Raw genomic sequence first — 6,000 nt, forward strand, 5'->3', positions numbered from 1 at the left:
CACACACAAATTAGGGGTGGGGGAACACCCTCAGGACCTGTATTCCCTGTATGACATTTGATTTTAGATTTACAACTACAGCATCTCTGTCCAAAGCCTCTACTGCATCTTGTACACTGCAGGAAATGTTTAAGGTGCTTGTGAGGTAACCAAATGGCACATATGCTAATATGCACATTTGCAAGCACTTTATCAGCTCCTTATTTACATATCAGGCATACTCAAAGCTGCTCCAGTCAATATTTTTATGGGTCAAGTGATGTGTAATATGAAAGGGGTCACTCTTAGTGATAAACAGAGAACAGCCTGCCATCATGAACTGTTCGTACATCTACAAAAAGTAATGCACTGTAATTTGTATGTATTCCACATATTTTTTACTGCAAGCCCCACATTGATGTTTGCTGTAAGGCAGCGTTAAATAGAACATCATATTTTGTAAGACATCATACAAACAGTACTGCATAAGTTTTCGTAATTTAGTAAGATATCGTACAAATCATTGTGCATACATTTTCGTACAATATCTTCAAACCTGTTGATGAGAATTATCAAGAATTATCTCCCTCAGCTCTATGGAACATTTTAGCCTCTTCAAACTTCAGCTTCACTGCTCCGAACAACCTCATGCCCGCTAGCTTTACAGGGTAATAGTGTGTCAATGCTGTGTTTACAGTTCGTAGTTCTGCCCCCAAGTGGCCAAAAATCACTTAATGTAGGTTTAACATTTGTGTTGACTATTTTTTAATCAATGCAATAGGATTGTATATTTTTCATTCATTACTGTATGGTATGAAAATCAGTTGGCAGACTTTTTTTATCTTGTGTAATCCACCAGTAAATGTCAAGTCTAAATCAATCTTTCACAATGTTGCATAACAATTTTCATTAATAGAGATTAAGCACAGCTTCCTTTTAAAACCTGCTAGACAACAACAATGTAAGTTTAGCAAAAAATAATGCATAATAAATGTTTCAAGATGTCTCTACGGTATTTTCATATCTCACAATGGATGCTTAAGAATAGTAAACAGAATACTTTTCAAAACATCTTAGCATGGTTTGCAAAAGGATAAGTCATGAGTGATTGCAGTAAATTGGTTCAAACTCGCAAAGCAACTAGTATGTTTGTCTAAATGTTGTGTTGACACAGACCAACACTACAATCAAACACATCAAATTAAATGTTAGGGTCCAGTTTTACATTACTGTATGTTAACTTTCTCAGTAGGTAGAGAACTTGTGTTCCAACCCTGTGACGTATCTTTGCCCTCTCTTCTTTCAGTCACCTACCAGCAGGCCTGGGGACAGTTTGTGTGTGTTTGTGCATACTGTATGTGTGTACGTGTGTGTGTGTGTGTGTGTGTGTGTGTGTGTGTGTGTGTGTGTGTGTGTGTGTGTGTGTGTGTGTGTGTGTGTGTGTGTGTGTGTGTGTGTGTGTGTGCGTGGGGGTGGCTGTGTGACTGAGTGGGACACTAATGAGCTGACTGATTACAGTGGAAAGCCTCGGGTTATCATTAACTCTCCGAGGATCCAACGTCAGAACAAGCCACGGCAGAGGGATGCAGGTCACAGTTAGATATTTGTTTTTCCACAGAAAAAGTAGAAAATCCGTATGAATCTAAGGAAAGAAAGAAATGAGCACGAACACAAAACCTGACTCGTGTATTCATCCACAAAAGGCATTAGTAGCTCCATCAATGGGCACACAAGAGGAAAAATCTCTCATCATCGGCTTAGAGGTTTTGTAGACAGCTTTGATTGTCTCGCCCTTGCCTGTAATGAGATAGCTGCTTGCTTGACGTCTCCATGAGAACGTCTGCATGTCCACACATTACTATTAACCTAATAGACTCAGGAGGAGTCACAGCCCAGGGCACATCGCAGACACATCGCCACAGCTGAATAACAGATGAAGGGAAATTTCAGTGGCAAGCTCAGGACCTGTGCTTTTCCTAAACGTCAGTACAGTAGCTAAAGGATAATTCCACTTTAACAACCATTTTTGTACTGTAGTTTTGGCCATTTTGTTTATTGGTTTTTATATTATACTCTATACTCTCAATATTGTACTCACCGAATTGAGTTGTCATATGATCAGAAAGATTTTAAACAAGCCAATAATTGACCACTTCATTCTGTGGTAAAACTGAAACCAAAGGCATCCAAGATGGTAGTAAGGTAATAATCCCTCAGGAAAACTGCCTACGCACACAACAATGGCAATCAAGGTATGTCAAAAATGAACCAGGAAGTCAGTCTGTAAACTGTGATGGGTGTTTACAATAGACAGGCTGGGTAATAATTTCACATTTCGCCTTTGTTTTTTCTTCCAAATAAGTGTGGCTAACCTGGGGGTTTGTTTAAAGGGGCACTCTACCAACTTTATACATTAAGTTCAGTTTGCTTGTCATCGGAAATTACTACTCTGCCTGTTAAAAGAGCTGTATAATGTCTTCGTTGGTACTAGAGAGAATGCTTCAAAGTGAGAAATAAAAGTCTGATCGCACAGAAATACATGAAATGCACGACTTCTTAACACCACACGTACCACTACGTGGTGATGCCAATGGAAAGTCAATTAGGAGCATTTGTCATGTTGGACACACGTATTCCCCAGTTTAACACAGCTAAAAGGCTCAAAGTCAGGTGAGGTAGTATAAAGAACGCCATAATCCACGTTGGGAGGAGGGATGGGTCAAACAAATACAGGACCTTAACCCAGGAGACTGCTGTTCGTGTCCCGTGTGAAACCGAAAGTCAACATTGACTTTTTCTTAACTTACATAAATAACGTACTTATTTTAAGCCAAACCATGATATTTTCCTAAACCTAATAAAGTAGTGTTGTTGCCTAAACCTTAATTGTTTCTGTGGTGCCGGCACATTTTTTTAACATGTGCCACCACCACGTAATGTTGTGTTAAGAGGTTGGGATTGTGTGTTTCTGTGAGATCAGGTTAGAAAATAACAATACAATATACAAATTGGTGCCATTAAGTTTGAAAGACACAAGAGTTTACCAGGCATGGAGGGTTAAACAAAAGTTACTTCTGAGTTGCTTTATGGGAAGTGTGGGATCCAGTTTTTTTGGAGCTTGGCCCATAATAGGAACTAGAAGTCAGGATATCTTAGCTTGTGCTGCTTCGATTATGACCGTTCTTTTTCTTTTGTCACTGGTGAGTTAAAATTTGTATTTTAACAGTTTATTTGTCTGTCTGACTTCTTTAGCCCTTTTACCATGTAATTTACTTACTACCAATAGGAATGGTGGCCAAAACCAGTAAAATAAGACTCAAGTTGCAATACACCAGAATCATCAACTTTTGACGCTTTTGCAATATGGTGCTACAACTGGATGCAATGAAGGATGGTTCCTTGACAGGCCTCTCTCCTGGCATCTCTCTCCTCCTCTTTTCTTCTATTCCTCTCTTTATGCTGTCCTCCCTTTCTTTGGAGGCCCTCCGGACCCCATCAAGGCTCATTCTGTTCATCCCACATGTGAGGGGTCAGTGCGTACCCCACAAGAATAAACCAGCCACTCATTGTGAGAATCTTTGTGTATGTCCTCATCCCCCTACCCTCTTATTCTCTCTCTCCCTCACTTACTTGTGCCCTATAGATGAGAATTGGCTCCATTCACAGCTCTTCCCTCCCCCCTGGAGCGGACTTCTCAGGGCCCTAACAGCACAATTCTATGCCTTATTGCTCCAGCTCCTCCATGGAGAGCAGTCTCGTCAAAGCATTTGTGAAGACAGAAGGAAATGAACTGGCTTTGTGCTTAGTCTTGACATATAGGCGCGATCACGTGGTGAAGTTTGTGGAGTAAGTGTTTAACAAGAGAAAAGGGCAGAATGCGTAAAATGTCTCTTAAAGGCCTCCAAGTGGCCATCTTGGAAAGAAAATGCCAGGACCCATTTAGAAATGACGCAGTTTTATGAGTTTGGCCCTTCTGGCTGTCATGCAGCTTAATCCACATTGTTTTCTGACTTCCTACAGACCCAAAGCTAGTTTCTCAAGCTCATCTCCACCTCATGTTTTAATCTCCCCCAGCTCTTTCATTAGGACCACACCATGTGTTGATTCTAAAGAAATGAAGCGGACACCTCATTTTGAGCAAGAATGAGCCGGAGAAAGCTTTTGTCCGCAACAGGAATGCCCATAAGACAGAGAGGAACACTGTTTAGCCTGACTCGGGTTGCTATACCAGTGCTGAAGAAAGCCATGGCAACGCAAGCAGAAGGTCTGCAGGACCACATAGTGCTGATACAATACGGCTGCTCCGGGTTTGTCATTCCAGTCAGGCCTGACCCAAATTACGACATCCTCGGAAAAAGTAGCCTACTTCAACCAGCGCACATGCACAGACATACTTAATTGGTCTTGCATATATTTGGCTGATAGCGATAATAAACAAAACATATGGATGTTTGAAGTCTAATCACTGAGGAGACGGCCCTGTTAATGATTTAATACCACAGTCCATAGCCCGTGGTTGCTGGATTACTGGGACTGGCCAATTGTTTACGCAATATGTCTACAAGCCACTTTTCCATCTGCAGTTATAAATCTCAGCATTTTAAGCTTAATAGTCTTTTATCTTTTCATATGTTTATTATCTCTTATCAACAGCCTTAGGGCAAAATCTGCTTAAAATGGGAAGAGCAAGAAAAAAGCGATTAGGACCATGTCTACAGAAACGTTTTGGTAAAATATATAACAGTAAAACAAACAGGCGAAATATCAAAAAAAAATACAGACTTGCAAAACATTGTTTTGATCACCAGACAAACTTTAACTGAGTTTCTTTTTCTACTTACCCAAAGTTTTATTTTTGTGAGATTTTAAAAACATGAACACAACAGGGGGGTGTTAATGGCAGTTCTGGACACATAAATCCCACCCCCAACATATACTCAGAGACACACACACTAAGAAACACACCAAAAATGGCCTTAGTACAATTTGTACTGCCGAGTCTTTCTGCACAGAATACACTTGAACTCCAAACTTTTCTGCTCAAGTAACCACCTCACCATCACATCACACCTACTCCACGAAAGCCATGCATCATTAGTGTGCTACCAGAAAAGGGAAAATCCACTTACTTTATTTTGGAGGTCTGATAGTTGTATATCTTGAAGTAGTATTTTCTCTATGTTCTTTTCATCTGCACCTCTGCCCCGTTGCCCTGCTTCTCCAATACTATTTCTCTTTGTGGGCTGAGCATGCGATAGCTGTGTAGTTTTTTTTTCTTCTTTTTTATGTGTGTTGCATGGGGTGAGGGGAGGGTTGTGGGTTGGGTGTTGGATGCCGGGTTTCCTGACTCGTGATCAGGAGCTCATTACCCCCAAGGTCACTCTAGGGACGTCCCGCCTGGCACTCACTGAGACACCAGAGAGAAGACGGGAGATTGCCGACGAGAGGGTGAGAGAAGGAGATAGGAAGAGAGCAGTAAAGAGCCAAATTGCCTGGGACATCCATGGGGATGAGGAGAAAGAGCTGAGAGAGAAAAAAAAGGGACGCACAGATACACATAAACAGAAAGAGAAGGGAGATGGTGGAAAGAGACACTGATCCAAATGTCAACAGAGAGGCTGATATTCAGGAGGAGCGAGCAAACTCAACAACAAAATGCAGCTGTAGGAGATGAGCCCACAGAGTGAGCAGGCTGAGAACAGCAGTCAAACCAAACCACACAGAGTTATATAAAATATCTTGTTGATCCATGGAAAACTGAGCCCAACCACAACAATCAATAGAGTATTGACAAACCTTAGCTTGGCTCTGCATTTGTTTTTCATCTTTTTATATGGGTCAGCACTGCAAAAACATATTCACCGTGCCATGTGAATGACATCTGAGTATATCTCTGATAGTGTTTTTGTCACTTGATTGAATGGTTGTCTAACTTTATGTTAGGGTTAGGGTTAGGGTTTTTTATTTGCTGGTTGTATAGATGTTTTAGTTGTTCTAAGGTCTATTGAAGAAAAAATAGAT

At 40.9% G+C, this 6,000-nt stretch overlaps 1 protein-coding gene across 1 annotated transcript in view; it reads right to left on the reverse strand.

Moving 5' to 3' along the window:
- ptn (pleiotrophin) overlaps window positions 1-5,556 on the reverse strand; it is a 49,476-nt gene extending 43,920 nt beyond the window's left edge. The window contains exon 1 of the mRNA XM_031313381.2: window positions 5,109-5,556. The gene's annotated coding sequence lies outside the window, so the exon portion shown is untranslated. The remainder of the gene's footprint in view (window positions 1-5,108) is intronic.
- Between the last annotated feature and the right edge of the window lie 444 nt (window positions 5,557-6,000).

Source organism: Sander lucioperca, chromosome 20 (genome assembly GCF_008315115.2).
Source record: "Sander lucioperca isolate FBNREF2018 chromosome 20, SLUC_FBN_1.2, whole genome shotgun sequence".
Classification (NCBI taxonomy): Eukaryota; Metazoa; Chordata; class Actinopteri; order Perciformes; family Percidae; genus Sander; species Sander lucioperca.